A 22,112-nucleotide genomic window follows, 5' to 3' on the forward strand; every position below is an offset into this window, starting at 1 on the left:
GTCGCCAAGTGGTTTTGGATCCAGTTTCGTGTCGTTTGGTAGAGCAATGCATGATGGGAAAAAGAGAAAAACCTAAACAGAAGTAGCGTGCGTACCATGTATCCTAGTCAAATTGCAGCTCTGTTTTCAACTTGTCAGCGGCTGTGGTACAAAATGAGGATGAGCTGCTGCTGTTAAAGGCTCCGCGTGGACTCTGTGACGATTCATTGTACGCACCCTGAGCCAGAGTGGTATGTCTGCGGATGCCTCCCCCATCCCTGACATGCGCAACTCATACTTACCTGGCAGGGGAGATACCATGATCAAGAAGGTGGTTCACCCAGGGCGAGGCTCAGCCATTGCACTCCGGTTGTGCTGACCCCTGCGAATTCCCCAAATGTGGGAATCTCGACTGCATAATTTCTGGTAGTGGGGGACTGCGTTCGCGCTCTCCCCTGATGTTTTGTTGAAGTGAAGTGAAGTGACGGTCCTTGCGGGCACGCTGTGCTTTTTGGCTTTGTTGCAATTGCTGCTGGGCTGCCGTTGCTTCTTCCGACTTAGAAACGTCGCCAAGTGGTTTTGGATCCAGTTTCGTGTCGTTTGGTAGAGCAATGCATGATGGGAAAAAGAGAAAAACCTAAACAGAAGTAGCGTGCGTACCATGTATCCTAGTCAAATTGCAGCTCTGTTTTCAACTTGTCAGCGGCTGTGGTACAAAATGAGGATGAGCTGCTGCTGTTAAAGGCTCCGCGTGGACTCTGTGACGATTCATTGTACGCACCCTGAGCCAGAGTGGTATGTCTGCGGATGCCTCCCCCATCCCTGACATGCGCAACTCATACTTACCTGGCAGGGGAGATACCATGATCAAGAAGGTGGTTCACCCAGGGCGAGGCTCAGCCATTGCACTCCGGTTGTGCTGACCCCTGCGAATTCCCCAAATGTGGGAATCTCGACTGCATAATTTCTGGTAGTGGGGGACTGCGTTCGCGCTCTCCCCTGATGTTTTGTTGAAGTGAAGTGAAGTGACGTTCCTTGCGGGCACGCTGTGCTTTTTGGCTTTGTTGCAATTGCTGCTGGGCTGCCGTTGCTTCTTCCGACTTAGAAACGTCGCCAAGTGGTTTTGGATCCAGTTTCGTGTCGTTTGGTAGAGCAATGCATGATGGGAAAAAGAGAAAAACCTAAACAGAAGTAGCGTGCGTACCATGTATCCTAGTCAAATTGCAGCTCTGTTTTCAACTTGTCAGCGGCTGTGGTACAAAATGAGGATGAGCTGCTGCTGTTAAAGGCTCCGCGTGGACTCTGTGACGATTCATTGTACGCACCCTGAGCCAGAGTGGTATGTCTGCGGATGCCTCCCCCATCCCTGACATGCGCAACTCATACTTACCTGGCAGGGGAGATACCATGATCAAGAAGGTGGTTCACCCAGGGCGAGGCTCAGCCATTGCACTCCGGTTGTGCTGACCCCTGCGAATTCCCCAAATGTGGGAATCTCGACTGCATAATTTCTGGTAGTGGGGGACTGCGTTCGCGCTCTCCCCTGATGTTTTGTTGAAGTGAAGTGAAGTGAAGTGAAGTGACTTTCCTTGCGGGCACGCTGTGCTTTTTGGCTTTGTTGCAATTGCTGCTAGGCTGCCGTTGCTTCTTCCGACTTAGAAACGTCCCCAAGTGGTTTTGGATCCAGTTTCGTGTCATTTGGTAGAGCAATGCATGATGGGAAAAAGAGAAAAACCTAAACAGAAGTAGCGTGCGTACCATGTATCCTAGTCAAATTGCAGCTCTGTTTTCAACTTGTCAGCGGCTGTGGTACAAAATGAGGATGAGCTGCTGCTGTTAAAGGCTCCGCGTGGACTCTGTGACGATTCATTGTACGCACCCTGAGCCAGAGTGGTATGTCTGCGGTTCACCCAGGCAGGGGAGATACCTTCATCAGAGTAGGAGCCGAATTCAGAAGTATGTGTGGCTTGACCGCAGTATTTCTTGGGGCCACCGCTTTTGACGAGGCATCAACCTTGGTCAGTGACCTATTCATCTGCTTCTAGCGCCAAGATCCTCGTTTAATCCTGACATCTGCAATGGCTTCAATTGGGACAAGAAGAAATGCTGTCCGCTTTGAACTACAGGAAAATCTGGAGATGGACTGTTTGCAGTTCAGCAGAAAGATCCTACAGACAGAACTTAGTTTCTTGGCTGCACAACTGGACTACATATTTGCGCTACCAGGTAGAAAAGTTTTTGAGGTCATCTTTGCTACTTTCACCTTTTTCGAACAGTGTGTTGAACGATTCCACCAGAAAAAACCCAAGACTGGAGAAAATCACCCTTACTCCACTTTCTGAAAGAGATGCCAGAACAGTTACAGTGATAATGTACTCGGAAAAGACTTCAACAGAAGATATACAGACATGGCTATCCTATCATTGTACTGTTATGAGAGGTATGGAGCTGCGAGATCAGGATGGGATCTGGACTGGGGCTCGCCGTTTCTACATACGGCTTAGACGTGAGGGGAACACCGGACAACCCCATCACCTTCCCTCCACCATACAGCTGGCACCGGTTAGAGGCCATGTTTTTTACCAAGGCCAGCCCAAGGATTGTAGAAAGTGCGGCTCCCTTAGCTACCTAGCAGCAGATTGCAATGCCACTTTTTGCAGAAATTGCAAGAACTCTAACCATTCCACCAGGAACTGTGTCCAGCCTATGAGATGCAACCTCTGTGGAGCCAACACGCACTCTTTCAGAGGTTGTCCTCAATCCTATGCCAATAGAGCACGGCAGCAAGACCCCTACCAAACAGCAGAACCAATGGCAGAGGATCAGCCCGCCCCCGAGGAAGGGAAATCAAGTCATGATGTTCAGTGGGAAGAACCAGCCTCCAATGCCCAGCAGGAAGTATTAACCCTTGATGCTCAGCAAGTGAAACCAGCCTCTGCAGCTCAGCCAGTGGTACCAGTGGTCCACAACCAGCAAGCTGAGCTAGCCCAGGAGGACCAAGTGGAGTTTCCTACTGTCATCGCAAGAGTTCCATCAAAAAATGAGGAGCAGACACCCAGGCAGATCAGCAGGGGTGAGCCGTTGGACTGGAGCGCCGATCCAGCTGACATTCCAGGGGATGACGGAAATTTCTCGCTGCCCCTCAGCCCCAACCGCCTGACTCGGTCATCAAACACCCAGGAGCCTACAGAGACCCAGGATGACCTTCTAGCAGCTCAGCAACCCGCTCCTGCAAATTCCACTGCCATTTCTGCCAAGGATTGCAGAGACCTCCTGGAGGTCATGATGGCTGACCTCCCACCAACCCCAGAAGGCCGCCCCGATATCCCTGATTCTAGGGAGTTTTTGGAGGTGGTTGAGGAACTGCCTCAGTCCCTGCCCCTGTTCTTGGACAGCTCACCAGTGTGCCAGATATCATCCCAGAAGCGCCAACAGGAGACATCAGGAGACTCCTCCTCCCTTACGCAACAGGACCTAGAGGTATGGCCTCCCCTCTTATCCACTTCTGCCTCTTTCCTTGACCCCCAGTGCCTGAGTGCCTTCTCCTCTGCCTCTAAAATGAAAGAGGCGGAGGACAGCACCTGGCGTACCCAGCCAAAAAAGAAAAAGAAAAAGGTGAAGGTCCCTTCGGAAAAGGCAAATACCAGTCTTGACCCTTGACTACCTCTCCCCCCAAACCCCTCATGGCCCGCCTCTCAATTGTTACCCTCAACACCAGAGGCCTTAATGACCCTGTTAAGTGCCAGACTGTTTTTGACCATTTGTACGGTGGTACTGGTAACATATTCCTTCTACAAGAGTGCAATATTCCCTATAAGGACAATTATAGTATTTTCCAAAAAAGATGGGCACATGGTGAGTCAGTTTGGTCAGGAGATAATAGAAATAGATCCTCTGGAGTGGCAATTCTCCTCAGAGGTCAATCCTTCTGTATACAAAGGGTTCAAAGGGTGATTGATGGCAGACTCCTTTGTGTGGACATTGAGTTCAATGGGGCCAAACTCAGGATCATCAATGTCTACTGTTCCTCTGAACTCCAAGACCGCTTAGAGACCTTACAGATCCTACAAACTTTGGTTTTCTGTGGGTGGGAGGTTGTCATTGGAGGTGATTTCAACTGCATTGTCAACAGAATGGACCGGTTGTCTACATCTACCACCACTGTTAGGCTGGACGCTAGCTCTTATGTACTAGGTAACCTAATTAAAGACTGTAACTTGACAGATACCTTTAGGTTTAAACACACCCTAACCCCAGGTTTCACGTGGTCAAATGGCAGAACCTTCTCTCGTATTGACTTCCTTTTCACCTCATTGGGGGTGATCCCATTAGACTGTTTCATAACACCAGTCCCTTTCTCAGATCATTTAAAACTCACCTGCTCCCTTGACATTCCAGGGATACTTCGATCACGTCCAGGCCCCTGGAAATTGAATACAAGCCTATTAGAAAACAACAATGTAGTGTCAAAATTCAAAATCAAATTAAAACAGTGGAAATCCTTGCAGTTTATGTATGAATCTGTGGGGGACTGGTGGGAAGACATAAAGCAGAGATCAAGGTCTTTTTTCATGTTGGAGGGTAAGAGGGCTGCAGCCAAGAAGCGCGCTTTCCAAGGTAGACTTCAAAGTAAACTTCAGTGCTGCTACCTTCTTGCCCTCTCTGGTTTTGATGTGGGGGAAGACATTTCTAAACTTAAAAAGGAAATGATGAGACTAGCTAACGAAAAAAGCAGAGGTCTTCTTACAAGAAGTCGAATACAACATTTAGAGGAGAATGAAAAATGTACCCGGTACTTTTTCAAAAAACTGTCAAAACAGTCAAAACACTGTATACAATCGGTGCTAGACCAAGAGGGGAAAGAGGTGTGTGACACCCAACATATCCTTGGCGTTGTCAAGTCCTTCTATTCCAATCTCTACCAAGAAAGAGAGACATCTAAAGACACAATCAGTTTTTTTCTTTCCCAGTTAACCACTGAACTTGACAATACAGCCAGAGACCTGTTAGAGGAGGACTTGACAACTGCTGAGCTAACTAAGGCCATGCAGAGTATGGAGAATAACAAGACTCCAGGTGTAGATGGCTTACCTAAAGAATTCTATGCCACCTTCTGGGACCAGCTCAAAGACCCCCTTTTAGAGGTGTTTAAAGAGGGTTTTGCCAGAGGTGCACTGCCCCCATCACTGCAGAGAGGCTCCATTTCTCTCCTGTTTAAAAATGGACAAAAAGAGGACCTGAAGAATTGGAGACCTCTGACACTGTTGGGGGTAGATGCCAAGATACTGTCAAAGGCCTTATTTTTCCGAATTCAACCCATAGTAGATAGGATTGTAGACATTGACCAGACCTGTGGTGTCCCGGGTCGGTCCATGTCTGACAGTCTAGCCCTAGTCAGAGACTCCTACCTCTACTGCCAAGATCGTAATCTCCCCCTATGTGTCTTGGGTTTGGATTTGGAGAAAGCCTTTGACAGTGTTAGCCACCACTATCTCAAGTCCGTCCTCACCCATCTAAATTTTGGTCAGGTCTTTAGGAGGTGGGTAGACTTGTTATACACAGGGTGTAACAGTGTAGTGATGGTGAATGGAGAGAGCACAGACCCCTTAGATATACGATCAGGTGTTCGGCAGGGCTGCCCACTTTCCCCCATCCTGTTCATCTTGGCCATTGAACCCCTGGCCGGCGCTTTAAGGAACAACAGGAATATCAAAGGGATACCAGTGCCAGGTAGCACAGGTAGGCAGGCAAAATTGTCCATTTATATGGACGACCTAACCCTGCTTTTGTCTGACAACAGGTCTGTCAGGGAAACTTTGGCCTTATGTGAGAATTTCACTTTGGCCTCAGGCACAAAGGTCAACAAAGATAAAAGTGAGACTCTCCACCTCAACTGGCAGGAACCCATTGAAGACCTGGGTCTGTTAGAGAGGGAGAACACCATCAAGGTGTTGGGAGTCCAGATGGGAAAAAACATGGAGTCCTGTAACTGGGATTCCAAACTGCCAAAATTAAGAGGCAAGCTGATGCAGTGGCAGGACAGAGAGCTCTCACTTACTGGGAAAGTCTTGGTCGTAAAAGCAGAAGTTCTGGCCTCTTTAACACATCTGGCGGCCACTTTCCCCATCCCCCACAAGGTCATGGCGTCACTTAGAAAGACCATTTTTCATTTTATTTGGGGAAGCCAACATGAGAAACTGAAAAGAGACATCATGTACAGGCCTGTGGCCAAAGGGGGTAAAGCAGTCCCAGAGATAGAAGGGAAGTTAAAAGCCATGTTTTTGACCCCTATCTTGAAAGCCTGCCTGAGCAACGAAAAAGGCCCTACTTGGACCCATTTTGCAAACCTGTGGGTAGGGCGTAATGTACTGACTGCCTGGGGCAAAAGACCATCTTTAAGTGTGCCATATGCAGAAAGCTGCCCACCAGTCTATAGCATGGTAAGCAAAACCTTAACACAGGGACTTGCAGTAATCCCACCAGACAAAATATCAAGAGCATATGTTGAGAGGGTTTTGTCCCCTCAGCTATCAAGACTGGCTCCTGTGGGCACACTGACAGAGGAAAGATGCAAACGAGTTTGGGCTAATGTGAACAACAATATATTGACCAACACACACAAAGACTTAGCCTGGCAAATCGCCCATCAGTGTCTGCCTACGAGAGTTTTTCTTGAGAGGAGACACTGCGCTCAAAGTGCCAGTTGCCCTAGACCAACTTGTGGTGGCGACGAAACTGTTGTCCACCTGTTTTGGTCTTGCCCTTTTGCCAAAGGAGTTTGGTCGCTAGTATTTCCCTGGCTGCAGGACCTGTACAAGGCCCCGTTGAGCTATGATGACATAGCATATGGGTTTGTACAAGGCACACCCCCAGCAAACGTGAACAAATGGTGGGTAGTTATAAATTGTGTAAAAGAAAGCTTGTGGAAAGCCAGAAATGTATGGGCATTTAAAAAGTACTGTGTCCCAAAAGAAGTTGTCATAAAAAGCATGTTGAACATTTTCAGAGACTACATCTTGAAGGAAAAATCATGCAAAGACAACAAAGAAAAAGTGCAAATGTGGAAGGTTCCTAGTAATTATTTTTTAGATTTATAATGAGTATATGTAAACAATTATATACTGTAAGATTGTCTGAACTGTAATGCATTGCTCTTTATTATACATTTTGGTTTAGTTTTTGGAATGCATTGCCAATATAGATTTTGAATGGAATCTTTGTATGTATGTTTATGTAATCAGTAATTACAGTGTATGTTTTTTTTAGTGCATGGCATTTTATTGTCCTGTATTGCATTTGGAATTGTAATATAATGTACATTGTCAGGGACAGATGTTGATATCTGCTATGTTGTATCTTTGAAATGGACCTAATAAACTTTTAAAAATTGAAAAATTGAATTGGTTCACCCAGGGCGAGGCTCAGCCATTGCACTCCGGTTGTGCTGACCCCTGCGAATTCCCCATTACAAGAGTGCAATATTCCCTATAAGGACAATTATAGTATTTTCCAAAAAAGATGGGCACATGGTGAGTCAGTTTGGTCAGGAGATAATAGAAATAGATCCTCTGGAGTGGCAATTCTCCTCAGAGGTCAATCCTTCTGTATCGAAAGGGTTCAAAGGGTGATTGATGGCAGACTCCTTTGTGTGGACATTGAGTTTAATGGGGCCAAACTCAGGATCATCAATGTCTACTGTTCCTCTGAACTCCAAGACCGCTTAGAGACCTTACAGATCCTACAAACTTTGGTTTTCTGTGGGTGGGAAGTTGTCATTGGAGGTGATTTCAACTGCATTGTCAACAGAATGGACCAGTTGTCTACATCTACCACCACTGTTAGGCTGGACGCTAGCTCTTATGTACTAGGTAACCTAATTAAAGACTGCAACTTGACAGATACCTTTAGGTTTAAAAACACCTTAACCCCAGGTTTCACGTGGTCAAATGGCAGAACCTTCTCCCATATTGATTTCCTTTTCACCTCATTGGGGGTGATTCCATTAGACTGTTTCATAACACCAGTCTCTTTCTCAGACCATTCAAAACTCACCTGCTCCCTTGACATTCCAGGGATAATTCGACCCTGGAAATTGAATACAAGCCTACTAGAAAACATCAATGTAGTGTCAAAATTCAAAATCAAATTAAAACAGTGGAAATCCTTGCAGTTTATGTATGAATCTGTGGGGGACTGGTGGGAAGACATAAAGCAGAGATCAAGGTCTTTTTTCATGTTGGAGGGTAAGAGGGCTGCAGCCAAGAAGCGCGCTTTCCAAGGTAGACTTCAAAGTAAACTTCAGCGCTGCTACCTTCTTGCCCTCTCTGGTTTTGATATGGGGGAAGACATTTCTAAACTTAAAAAGGAAATGATGAGACTAGCTAACGAAAAAAGCAGAGGTGTTCTTACAAGAAGTTGAGGAGAATGAAAAATGTACCCGGTATTTTTTCAAAAAACTGGCAAAGTCAAAACACTGTATACAATCGGTGCTAGACCAAGAGGGGAAAGAGGTGTGTGACACCCAAAATATCCTTGGCGTTGTCAAGTCCTTCTATTCCAATCTCTACCAAGAAAGAGAGACATCCAAAGACACAATCAGTTTTTTTCTTTCCCAGTTAACCACTGAACTTGACAATATAGCCAGAGACCTGTTAGAGGAGGACTTGACAACTACTGAGCTAACTAAGGCCATGCAGAGTATGGAGAATAACAAGACTCCAGGTGTAGATGGCTTACCTAAAGAATTCTCTGCCACCTTCTGGGACCAGCTCAAAGACCCCCTGTAAGTGCAGAAAAGACATTCACTTCATTTCTTTGCTTTGCGTTTTCATTTATTGCCTATTTATTTTACAACCTAAACTTTTGGGGAAAGGGGAGGTGGAACAAAGGATTTGCAGTTCATTGTTTGCGCGCAAAAGCGCGCGTCAAAGGCCCAGCCTATATACATGGGAAACACCCCCGCCTCAAAGACCGATGTCCATATAAGGTCATGGGCATCACAGGTGTCTCCTCTCGCTGGCGCAGACTCAACATACTCCGGCCCGATGAACTTGTCTCATCCAGAGTCAATGTTCATCTACCTCTAACGGGTAAAGTAGTTGAACTGGTCTTCTGATGACAAGGCGAGATGGAAGTCGAATAGCACATGACCTGATTTTACCATCTCTTCCCATAAACGTTTTTTCAATCCGTCCCATTTTCCACATATGCTTTGGTTGTTTATCTTCATACAGCAATACGACATCTCCAACCTTAAAGGGAACAGATTGTTTTGAGAGACTCACGTGATGTGCAGAACGAAGCTCCATTAAATATTCCTTCATCCAGCGACTCCAAAATTGATTTGTCAGTCTCTGACGATACTGCCATCTCTTATTAAGTTGGACTGCGTTCGTTCCGCTCAAACTGGAATCGCTGACTGGATACGAAGGCAAGGTAGTAATCCGTTGTCCCGTTATGAAATGAGCAGGTGTGAGAGGAGAGGGTTCACTGCTGTCTGTGTGGAGATAAGTAAGGGGGCGAGAATTTATTACAGCTTCCACTTCACAGATCAGAGTTTGGAGTTCCTCAAATTCGAGGCAGGACCGTCCAAGTACCTTCCGTAGGCATGTTTTAACTGATCTGACCAGGCGTTCCCACATGCCCCCCCACCAGGCCACTCTTTCCACGATGTATTTCCATGAAATCCTCTTCTCTACAAACATTTCATGTATTTCCTTTCCTTTCATCAGAGTCCACAAAGATTTTAGATCCTGTTCAGCTCTTTTGAAAGTCCTAGCATTACCTGAGTAGATAATGCTACATATGCCACGTCTGGAAATAAATCTTCTGAAAGCGAATAAGAATGCATCAGTAGAAAGATCTCCCACTAGTTCTAGATGCACCGCTCTTGTTACCGCGCAGGTAAATAAGGCTATGTAGGCTTTTTTATTGTGTGGTTTAACATATAATGGTCCCGCAAAATCCACACCAGTTATTTCAAACGCTTGGGCCTTATTTATGCGTTCCCTTGGTAACGGTGCGCAGACCTGTTGTCCGGCTTTAACTTGAGTTCGCTTACAGATTAAACAGCATCGGACACATCTCTTTGTCATTTGTCTACCCTTGAGCATCCAATACATTTCTCTGATCTGCGTGAGAGTAGCTTGCAAGCCTGAATGCATTACCTCTTCGTGTGCTCTCTTGTTCAAAAGTTCTGAAAACTTATCATTACCGGGTAGGATGTATGGATGCTTCTGAGCGTATGAACAGTTGGTTTCCTGCAGCCTCCCTCCTACATGTAAAAGTCCATCTTCATCCAAAAACGGTCTCAGGGCAGCGATTTTCGATTGTTTATCCAATTCTTTTTTATTTAGCAAATTGTTGCTTTCCTTTGCGAAACTGTTTCTTTGGCTCAGCTGTATCCAATATCTCTCGGCTTGCTGGATCTCCTCTGTACACAGGCCTCCCGTGCGTTTTTCTCCGTTTCGTGCGTTATGCGTAAAACGCTGTATCCAGGCCGTTATTCTCAGGACCTTACTGAGTCCACTATACTTATCCAATTCAAGAATGGGTTCAACAATGCATTCTTGCTCAGTTAGTGTATTCTGAACGACATACTCATTAATATCATCATTTTCGATCGTCACTTCAGTTTCACTTGCCAAACCATAATCAGAGTCTTTCAACCACTCCGGCCCGTGCCACCACAGATCATCCTCCTTTAAAGCTTGTACACTGGTTCCTCGTGTCCCGCGATCAGCAGGGTTTTCCTTTCCAGCACAGTGATTCCAGTGTTCAGGTAAGGTCAAACCTTGAATTTCACTGACTCTGTTCGCCACGAATTGTTTCCACTGTTTAGAATTGCTCCTGATCCAATGAAAGGTTATCATTGAATCAGTCCAAAAGTACATCTCAGTATCCTTCATTTTTAAATTTGTCATGATAAATTTCCCAAGTCTGGCTCCAATAAGGGCTCCCATCAATTCCAATCTAGGGAGCGTCAATGTTTTCAGAGGGGCCACTTTAGTTTTAGAGGCGACTAGACTGGTAGAGCATTGCCCCTTTACATTTACACAGCGCAGATATACCGTTGCACAGTAGGCCTTTTCGCTGGCATCAGTGAATACATGGATTTCACGTTTATTTACACAGTCTGCGTTTGAGTTCTCACAGTCTGATAGTTCAACGTCACAACGACGATCAATTGATATGGTTTTCAGATGAGGAACTTCTGAGCACCATTGATGCCATTCATTTGCCAGATCGGCCGGAAGTTCTTGGTCCCATTCAAGTCCTCTTTCCCACATTTCTTGGAATAGACACTTTACCCGTATAGTGAATGGTGATAGAAATCCAATGGGATCAAAGATACGTGCAGCCGACTGCAACACTCCTCGTTTGGTATCTCGCTTGTCTTGCAAATATTCGGCCAATTCATCTATTTGAAATACAAATTCATCAGTGTTAGTTTTCCATGTTATTCCCAGAACCTTAAGTGGGGTTTGGCCCTTGATTTTCACTGGTTCCGTATCATGCTCCACATCCCATTTATTTTGCAGTTCTGGGGAATTTGTACTCCATTTGCATAATTTCATGCTCGCACTTGACATCATTTCTTTGGCCCTCTGATACAGTTCCATGGCTTTGTCAACATTCCGTGCTCCAGCAATAAAATCATCTACATACAAACACTCGTCTAATGTTTTGACTTCTTCTGGATATATGTGTTCGTATTTCTTGAGGTGATGCCTAATTGTTGCCGCTAACAAAAAGGGACTGGCGGATGCACCAAATGGGACACGGGTCATTCTCATAATCATCACCTTCAGATCTCCTGGAATTACTGGTTTCTCTCTGAGCCATAGAAATCGCAACACGTCTCTATCGTTGTCATTTAGTTTGATTAGAGTGCTCAGCAGATCGGGATTTAGATTTGGTCCTGTTAATAGACATTCATTCAAAGAGCGGCTGTCTTTCTCATGTGAAGAGGCGTCAAACACAATCCGAAGCTTGGTAGTGGTTCTGTTTTCTTTAATCACTGGATGATGGGGCAGATAGTATACTGGATTTTCTGTTTCACTGTTAGTTACTTCTTCTATAATGCCCTCTGTGATATATTCTTGAAACACTTGATTATATTTTTCATACAGCTGGTCATTATTCCTAAATCGTTTGGCCAGACTATTCAGTCGGTTCATTGCTATATTGTAATTAGAAGTCAATTTGAAATTGTCCTCCTTCCAAGGCAAACAAACTTCCTATCTGCCATTTTTGTACTTTACCGACTCTTGGAACTTCTGTAGCGTGTCTGCGTCTGGGCTCCGTCCGGTTTCCAGGTGAATCCCTAAGGATTCAGTCTCCCAGAAGCTGCGCAGTTGATCGGCCAGAATTTGTTCTTCTCCAACACTCAGGTGAAAGATCCCCACATCTACAGGTTCCGTGGTGACGCTCATCACAGGAATGGACACGGTACCTTGAATCAGCCATCCACATTTACTCTCCACGGCCACGAGTCCATTGTCAAGTCTCTCCGTGCGTCCTGATACGATATTCCAATACTGATCTCCTCCAATTAAAATCCCAAGGCCTTCTGTTTCCATGCCTTTTACCGGAGTGTCAGCGACTTGCAGGCCTTTATCTTCGAGGGATCGTCTTATTTTTTCATCTGCTATTTGCATGTTCGAAGAGCATACACTCGGTGTTTCTAGTAATTCCACATCAACTGCTTCATTTGTTTTCAGGTTTCTCAAGCGCGCTCTAACCTTTTTTGAAATTACTCGTTTGGAGGTTACAGAGCCAAATGTGTGCAGTCTTATTGTTTCTGTCCCCACTACGGGTAGGTTTAATGTCCTAGAAATATCTTCTCGAATAAAGCTGCGCTGACTCCAACCATCTAGCAAGCACCTGGCGAGTTGTCTTTGTCTAGGCGCATCTATCCAAATAGTAGCAGTTTGTAACAATACAGTGTTGCCTTCAGCATTGCCGGGAGAGGCTGAAACCACAGTATCTGTGGGAACGAATCCGTCTTTATCATTTGGAACACGTTTTGTTTGGTAGACACAAACAGTTTTATAATGCCTTTTGCCACATCCTTCACATACTATGCCGTGCGCTCTACAATTACGCGCGATGTCTGGGACCTAGACATGAAAAACATCTGCCAAACCGTTTCAGTTTTTCTCTTATGATCAGTCCTTCCACAAAACAGACAGTCACTTTCTTCACTTGGACTCCATGTATGGAATGTCGCCGCTGAAGCTGTTGTGCCAGTATATGATCTTTTCATCCTGCGCTCCTTGTCGCGTTCCCTTTCACGGCACATGCCCCTTTCTTCATGCTGGAAACTTTCTTTCTTTTGTGTGAGATTCGCTGTTCTCTCTCTACTTTCCACATCTAATTTCAGAAAGTCCATCGGTTCTTTTGCCTTAAGCTCTTGGTCAGCTTCCTTTCGTGTAAATGCAAGAGCAATTTCTTCCGGAATCATTTTCAGCAATATGGGACATAACAGGCTTCCATACGCGTCAGATACAACGCCCAGGGCATCAAGACTGCGCACCTGTATTTCACAGTCATCATATAATTTTCGCAAGGCCGCTACATCATTGGCCCTTTTAACAGGAGTCAAATGTAGTAATTTATTCATGTGTGCATTTATCACCAAATCCTTACGGCCGAATCGACTAGTTAGCATGTTAATTGCACTATCATAATTTTCATCACATAAAGCAAACCCTGCGACAGTGCTCGCCGCTGTTCCAGTTAGGAATGACTTTAAGTAATTAAACTTATCTGCTTTGCTTAAACTGTCGTTCTTGTGTATGGCCGTTTCATACTGACTCCAGAATCCTTGCCATTCACTTATTTCTCCAGAAAACTTCTGTATGACAAGTTTAGGAAGTTTGACTGTGTGAATTCTTTGCCCATTGTTCCTCTGGCTCGAAGCAGTGCTTGAATTTCCATCTGTGCGCATTGCTTGCTTGATCCTTGTTTTCCGTGAGCATATGCCATCCATATATTCTAAGGCAGAATTTATTTCATCATCCAATTCATCGTCATTAGTCTCTGCTTCAATGTCTCTGTCGTATTCATTCAGACTTCGTTCCTTACTTAACAATTGTTCCATATATTCTTCTAAAACATCAAGATCCGGCTCCCGCGTCTCAAGTTCCCCATCAATCTTATTTAGAAGTCTGGTTGTGGCTGACCTTACAGCTCCTCATACTCGTTTCATTCGGGTAATGTCTTGTGCCATGATTTCTTTGTCTTTCCTTGCAGCTTCAGTCGAGATCACAATCCACCATAATCTTCTCTTTCATTCCCTTGATCTTTCCCGGGTTTCGGCACCACTTTGTAAGTGCAGAAAAGACATTCACTTCATTTCTTTGCTTTGCGTTTTAATTTATTGCCTATTTATTTTACAACCTAAACTTTTGGGGAAAGGGGAGATGGAACAAAGGATTTGCAGTTCATTGTTTGCGCGCAAAAGCGTACGTCAAAGGCCCAGCCTATATACATGGGAAACACCCCCGCCTCGAAGACCGGTGTCCATATAAGGTCATGGGCATCACAGGTGTCTCCTCTCGCTGGCGCAGACTCAACACCCCCTTTTAGAGGTGTTCAAAGAGGGTTTTGCCAGAGGCACACTACTCCCATCACTGCAGAAAGGCTCCATTTCTCTCCTGTTTAAAAATGGACAAAAAGAGGACCTGAAGAATTGGAGACCTCTGACACTGCTGGGGGTAGATGCCAAGATACTGTCAAAGGCTTTATGTTTCCGAATTCAACCCATAGTAGACAGGATAGTAGACATTGACCAGACCTGTGGTGTCCCGGGTCGGTCTATGTCTGACAGTCTAGCCCTAGTCAGAGACTCCTACCTCTACTGCCAAGACCGTGACCTCCCCCTATGTGTCCTGGGTTTGGATTTGGAGAAAGCCTTTGACAGTGTCAGCCATCACTATCTCAAGGCCGTCCTCACCCATCTGAATTTTGGTCAGGTTTTTATGAGGTGGGTAGACAGGGTGTAACAGTGTAGTGATGGTGAATGGAGAGAGCACAGACCCCTTAGATATATGATCAGGTGTTCGGCAGGGCTGCCCACTTTCCCCCATCCTGTTCATCTTGGCCATTGAAGGTAGCACTGCCAGGTAGCACATTGCCAGGTAGCACAGGTAGGCAGGCAAAATTGTCCCTTTATATGGATGACCTAACCCTGCTTTTGTCTGACAACAGGTCTGTCAGGGAAACTTTGGTCTTATGTGAGAATTTCACTTTGGCCTCAGGCACAAAGGTCAACAAAGACAAAAGTGAGACTCTCCACCTCATCTGGCAGGAACCCATTGAAGACCTGGGCCTGTTAGAGAGGGAGAACACCATCAAGGTGTTGGGAGTCCAGATGGGAAAAAACATGGAGTCCTGTAATTGGGATTCCAAACTGCCAAAATTAAGAGGCAAGCTGATGCAGTGGCAGGACAGAGAGCTCTCACTTACTGGGAAAGTCTTGGTCGTAAAAGCAGAAGTCCTGGCCTCTTTAACACACCTGGCGACCACTTTCCCCATCCCCCACAAGGTCATGGCATCACTTAGAAAGACCATTTTTCATTTTATTTGGGGAAGCCAACATGAGAAATTGAAAAGAGACATCATGTACAGGCCTGTGGCCAAAGGAGGTAAAGCAGTCCCAGCGATAGAAGGGAAGTTAAAAGCCATGTTTTTGACCCCTATCTTGAAAGCCTGCCTGAGCAACGAAAAAGGCCCTATTTGGGCCCATTTTTCAAACCCGTGGGTAGGGCGCAACATACTGACTGCCTGGGGCAAAAGACCACCTTTAAGTGTGCCGTATGCAGAAAGCTGCCCACCAGTCTATAGCATGGTAAGCAAAACCTTAACACAGGGACTTGCAGTAATCCCACCAGACAAGAGCATATATTGAGAGGGTATCCCCTGAGCTATCAAGACTGGCTCCTGTGGGCACACTGACAGAGGAAAGATGCAAACGAGTTTGGGCTAATGTCAACAACAACATATTGACCAACACACACAAAAGACTTAGCCTGGCAAATTGCAGATCAGTGTCTGCCTACGAGAGCTTTTCTTGAGAGTAGACACTGCACTCACAGTGCCAGTTGCCCTACACCAACTTGTGGTGTCGACGAATCTGTTGTCCACCTGTTTTGGTCTTGCCCATTTGCCAAAGGGTTTTGGTCGCTAGTATTTCCCTGGCTGCAGGACCTGTACAGGGCCCCGTTGAGCTATGATGACATAGCATATGGGTTTGTACAAGGCACACCAGGCAAATGGTGGGTAGTTATAAATTGTGTCAAAGAAAGCTTGTGGAAAGCCAGAAATGTCAATCCGGTCTCACGGCAGTTCGTGAAATAGTCACGTAATTTAATCTATTGATTCGTGTTCATGGACACGATTTTTCCATTTTTTTCGTGTCACTCAGCACGACTTTCAAACTAATGTCTTTCAATTGGAAGTATCTTTCGTGCCTGCACCACGTTTTTTTTCTGTCAGTCGGGACTCAGGAGCACCCAGGAGCCTCAGCGGCCGTTACTATGGTGAAGCAAGACACCAGCTAAAGCCGTAACATAACCTATGATATCTTTAACATTTCTCAACACAAAAACACGAAAGTGTCCTTGATAACTCAACGATGCGACAGGTTAATGTTATGGCCATCCGTTTAAATTATTTCACCTTCGATTCTAAGAAATCAAGTTTTTTTGTCAGTTTTGGACGATAGCGGAGGCTGGCCTACCCAAGAGCCTCAGCGGCCGTTACTATGGTGAAGCAAGACGCCAGCGACAGCCGTAACATAACCTATGATATCTTTAACATTTCTCAACACAAAAACACGAAAATGTCCTTGATGACTCAACAATACGATAGGTTATTGTTATGGCCATCTGTTTTAATTATTTCACCTTCGATTCTGAGAAATCAAGTTTTTTGTCAGTTTTGGATGATAGTGGAAGCTACATTAGCCGAAATTACCCATGACCCTCAGCGACTGTTACGATGAAAAACGATATAAAATATATATCTACTGAATATATCAAATATTTAATACAGTCGAACTAGTAATTACACCGCATCCAGATGATCTATGTTAAGAAAAGGTAAAGATGTTGATGTATTTCAGATGTTTTAGCCAAAACAGGAGTCGAACACACACACACACGGATGACGTGGCTCACGGAAGGGCTGTTGTGGGTGGACTTGGCGCGTTCGACTCCTGTTTTGGCTAAAATATCTGAAATAAACCGACATCTTTACTTTTTCTTAACATAGATCATCTAGATGCAGTGTAATTACTAGTTCGGCTGTACTACATATTTGATATATTCAGTAGATATATCTTTTTACGAACCTACTTACCACCCTGCTTTGCAAACCGGAGGAACTACAACTTTGATGGCGATTTGTATCAAGCTGCATGGCGCGGCTCTAGGGAATTGTAGTTTCTAAATATTATTAGTGTTTTTCCTAGAATTGGAAGTTGTAAATACAGAATTGAGAGTCCACTGAGGAGTTTAAGTGGATGGTAAACGCATTTGTGTAATCAGATTTTAAATATCTAATTGTTAAATGGGTGAAAATTTATTTTAACCATATTTTGCCCATATTTAACAGCGCCCCCAGTTATTGACAATACTCACATGAGAGCTGAGGTCAAGAGCTCTCTATAACAGTTGGTCCCATGTCTGTAACACCTTTTGTTGCTGAATTATAACGCCCGGGCCACACCGCCTGCGTGAGCGGTGCATGACGGCTACCTCGCTGAACTGCTGCGGCTCGCACGCCTGTGGTGTCCACACAGAGAGCGTTGCTGCTGCGGCGCTGCTGCAGCGCTGCCTATCTTTCTACATTGAGTTTGCCTTTGATAATGGCCATAGAATGTTTAATTTCATGTCATTATAAATGTAATTAATATGTTGATGAGCGGTCCGAAAAGTCAAGAGTTGTACCAAGGAAGCAGTCGTGTGGTTTTTGTTTACCCTCATTCAGAGAGAGAGAGAGAGAGAGAGAGAGAGAGAGAGAGAGAGAGAGATAGAGAGAGATAGAGAGAGAGAGCGAGCGAGCACCGGAAAAATACTGCCTATAGCCTACGTGGGGTTTCTGCTATGACTACCGTATTTCCACAATTAAAAGCCGGTACTCCACTAATTTAGCCGTGCAAGTCACTGAATTTTCTATAACACGGTCCTGCAAATATTTATCAATAGACGCCTTGTGTTAACAAATGAAGGGATTCTGTCCACAGAAACGCTAGAAGGCTGTTAATTTGAAACGGAAACAGATTTTTTTTTTTTTCATGTCTGTGACATATTCTACAGATATAGACATTGAAACTGTATTGAAAGCTGTAATGTTGCTGGTATGATGTCAATATAACTACCAACAGATCATTTTCCCTGTCTATTTGTGCTGACAACAGCGCGCGTCACGCTGAAAAAATAGGCGAGACGCCGAATCTCTGGATGAGCCGCAGCCGAGCCGCGCCTGAGCCGCGCTGCTCACGCGGGCTGTGTGGCTGCTCTAACCTGTTAACATGGGCGCCGAAATTAAAAGCAACAGGTTCCGCGGCGCACACGCGCCACTCACGCAGGCGGTGTGGCCCGGGCGTGAGCCTTCAAACATGCACCGAGGTCAAGGTTCAAAGGACAGTATTTCAAAGCAGGAGCCATGTAGAATCTTCATACTGACATATGTTACTCCCCAGGTCGAGACCTTTCCAACAATGTATTTGGTTCGGCTGTACTAAATATTTGATATATTCAGTAGATATATATTTTATATCGTTTTTCATCGTAACAGTCGCTGAGGGTCATGGGTAATTTCGGCTAATGTGGCTTCCGCTATCGTACAGCTTTAGCTGGCGTCTTGCTTCACCATAGTAACGGCCGCTGAGGCTCTTTGGTAGGCCAGCCTCCGCTATCGTCCAAACCTGACAAAAGAACTTGATTTCTTAGAATCGAAGGTGAAATAATTTGAACGGATGGCCATAACATTAACCTGTCGCATTGTTGAGTTATCAAGGACACTTTCGTGTTTTTGTGTTGAGAAATGTTAAAGATATCATAGGTTATATTACGGCTTTAGCTGGCGTCTTGCTTCACCATAGTAACGGCCGCTGAGGGTCCTGGGTGCTCCCGAGTCCCGACTGACAGAAAAAAAACGTGGTGCAGGCACGAAAGATACTTCCAATTGAAATACATTAGTTTGAAAGTCGTGCTGAGTGACACGAAAAAAATGGAAAAATCGTGTCCATGAACACGAATCAATAGATTAAATTACGTGACTATTTCACGAACTGCCGTGAGACCGGGTTGGAAATGTGTGGGTGTTTAAAAAGTACTGTGTCCCAAAAGAAGTTGTCATAAAAAGCATGTTGAACATTTTCAGAGACTACATCCTGAAGGACAAATCATGCAAAGAAAACAAAAAAAAAAATTGCAAATGTGGAAGGTTCCTAGTAATTATTTTTTGTAGATTCATAATAAGTATATGTAAACAATTATACACTGTAAGATTGTCTGAACAGTATTGCATTGCCCTTTATTATACAGTATGGTTTCGTTTTTTGAATTGTATTGCCAATATAGATTTTGAATCGAATCTTTGTTTATAGTTAGTAATTACAGTGTATGGTTTTTTAGCGCATTGCATTTTATTGTACTGTATTGCATTTGGAATTGTAATATAATGTACATTGTCGGGGACAGATGTTGATATCTGCTATGTTGTATCTTTGAAATGGACTTCATAAACTTTTAAAAATTGAAAAAAAAATTGAAATTGGTTCACCCAGGGTGAGGCTCAGCAATTGCACTCCGGTTGTGCTGACCCCTGCGAATTCCCCAAATGTGGGAATCTTGACTGCATAATTTCTGGTAGTGGGGGACTGCGTTTGCGCTCCCCCTTCTCTGCCACCACCCAAATGAGGGGAGGTGTGGAGAAGGCAGACAGGGGCAGGAGAACCCAAAAGAAGAAAAAGAAGAAGCTCAACCCCCCCCCCCCAATGAGTTGACCTTAACTGTTGACCCCTGTACCTCCATCCCACAAATTGTAATGTCACCCTTAAAGATTGTCACCATTAACACAAGAGGCCTGAACAAGCCTATTAAGTGTCAATCCGTCTTCAGTCTCTTGCATAGTGGTGGTGGGGACATCCTCCTTCTTCAGGAGTGCTCCATTGCCTTTAAAGACAACTATAAACGGTATGAAGACAGATGGACATATGGGCAGTCAATATGGTCTGGGGACAATAAAAACAGAGCCTCTGGGGTGGCAATTCTATTGAACAGCAAATCCCTTTACATTCAGAGGGTTGAGAGAGTTGTAGATGGTAGGCTGTTGTTGGTGGACATAGAGGGAAAGGGAGCCAAATTAAGGGTTATTAACATCTACTGCCCCACAGAAATCCAGGAATGCCTCACAACCCTACAGGCCCTTCAAACCTTAGTTCACTGCGGGAGGGAAGTCATTATTGGGGGTGACTTTAACTGTATTGTGGACAGAGCAGACAGAATATCTACCTCCTCTGTGAGACGCCAGTTCACATTTACTCAAAAACATTGTTAAAGACTGTAAACTAGTAGATGTATAAACCCCTCTACACCGGGGTACACATGGACCAATGGGAGAACCCTTTCCCGTATAGACTTCTTGTTTACCACATCAGGGGTCAGACCACTCACCTGTACATTTGACCCAGTCCCTTTTTCAGATCACCACAAACTCACCTGCTCCATAGAAATCCACGGTTCATTCAGGTCTGGTCCAGGCCCCTGGAAACTTAACACCAGCCTACTAGACAACCCAGATGTGGTGACAAGATACAAGGACAAATTTAATCAAGGGCTTAACCTGCAGCTCTTGTTTGACTCCTTAGGAGAATGGTGGGAGAATGTTAAACATAAAACAAAGACGTTTTTCATGGCTGAAGGAAAAAACGTCGCTGCCAAGAAATAAGCCCTCCAAAACAGACTGCAGGCCAAGTTGCAACGCTACTATGTCCTTTCACTTTCTGGTTTTGAGGTGGAGGAAGACATTGCTAGACTTAAAAAGGACATGAAACTCTACAATGAGAAGAGTAGAGAGGTGCTCACAAGGAGCAGGGTGCAACATGTAGAAGAAAGTGAAAGGTGTATCCCCTACTTTTTAAGAAATTGTCCAAGTCTAAGAACTGTACTGACTGAGGGAGTGAAAGGAAGTGAGCAAACCTCAAGGTGTACTCAGTGTCGTCCAGTCCTTCTACCAAGACAGATCCAGAGTTGACCAAGGCCATGCTGAGCATACAGATCAATAGGTCTCCTGGTCTGGTTGGTTTACCCAAAAAGCTTTACAGTACCTTCTGGGACCTTGGAACCTTTTAAAGGCCCATTGTTGCAAGTGTACAAGTAGAGTTTCTTCAGAGGCACACTCCCCTCTTCATTAAAGAACAAATCAACACTGAATCACATAAGGCAGAAGACATCTGTTTTGACATCACTGATTGAGTTGTGTCCACAAGTGCAACATGCTTTAAAGTTTCAACCCATAGAGAGCAGTACAATTTTCTACTTTATGTGATTACATTTGGCTTGACAACAAAAGCCTTTTAAAGAAACAAAGATCCCCTGGAAATGACAAATGCCCTAAATCTGTTAAAGTATTGAAAATTGTGCTCATGTATTTTGGTTATGTTCTTTCACACAACAAGTTTGGGGGCTTTTTGGGTGGCAAAGTAGCAGACATTAACAAACTTACTCCCGCAAAATGAGTGGTACCAATCTTGTACATATTAAAACAAATTCAATTTTCACTCATATCACAGCTCCCACTGGGTCTTTCAAACTAGCACTGCTTAATGTCAGGTCCTTAGACAATAAGACTTTTATTGTTAATGATCTTATCTGTGCTTTTAAACTTAATTCTATCCTACTCACTGAGACATGGTTAGACCAAACAGGTGATATGGAATTACTTGAGACCTCACCCCGATTTAAATTTTATCCACACCTTTCGACAAAACAACATAGGTGGAGGAATTGCAGCTTTATTTTCCAACAGATTTACCACTAAGAAACTTGCCCCTGATAAATTTTCAACTTTTGAATATCTATGTGTGGTTCTGACGTCTGTATCCCCTATCCTGCTTCTTG

At 44.6% G+C, this 22,112-nt stretch overlaps 3 non-coding genes and 1 pseudogene across 3 annotated transcripts; all 4 read left to right on the forward strand.

The window, feature by feature from the left end:
- Positions 1 to 273: 273 nt before the first annotated feature.
- LOC139652893 (U1 spliceosomal RNA) lies at positions 274 to 437 on the forward strand. Its single transcript, XR_011695929.1, has one exon. It is a non-coding gene; the product is annotated as a U1 spliceosomal RNA (small nuclear RNA).
- Positions 438 to 817: 380 nt separating this feature from the next.
- Positions 818 to 981, forward strand: LOC139652894 (U1 spliceosomal RNA). Its single transcript, XR_011695930.1, has one exon. It is a non-coding gene; the product is annotated as a U1 spliceosomal RNA (small nuclear RNA).
- A 380-nt stretch (positions 982 to 1,361) lies between these two features.
- Positions 1,362 to 1,525, forward strand: LOC139652895 (U1 spliceosomal RNA). The gene has a single exon (XR_011695931.1). It is a non-coding gene; the product is annotated as a U1 spliceosomal RNA (small nuclear RNA).
- Positions 1,526 to 19,750: 18,225 nt separating this feature from the next.
- LOC139652919 (U1 spliceosomal RNA) lies at positions 19,751 to 19,891 on the forward strand (annotated as a pseudogene).
- The last annotated feature ends 2,221 nt before the right edge of the window (positions 19,892 to 22,112 follow it).

The sequence above is a fragment of the Centroberyx affinis genome, unplaced genomic scaffold (assembly GCF_046629955.1).
Source record: "Centroberyx affinis isolate AG114_WGS23_722 - 3 ecotype Tasmania unplaced genomic scaffold, CSIRO-AGI_Caff_v1 ptg001845l_1, whole genome shotgun sequence".
Lineage (NCBI taxonomy): Eukaryota > Metazoa > Chordata > Actinopteri > Beryciformes > Berycidae > Centroberyx > Centroberyx affinis.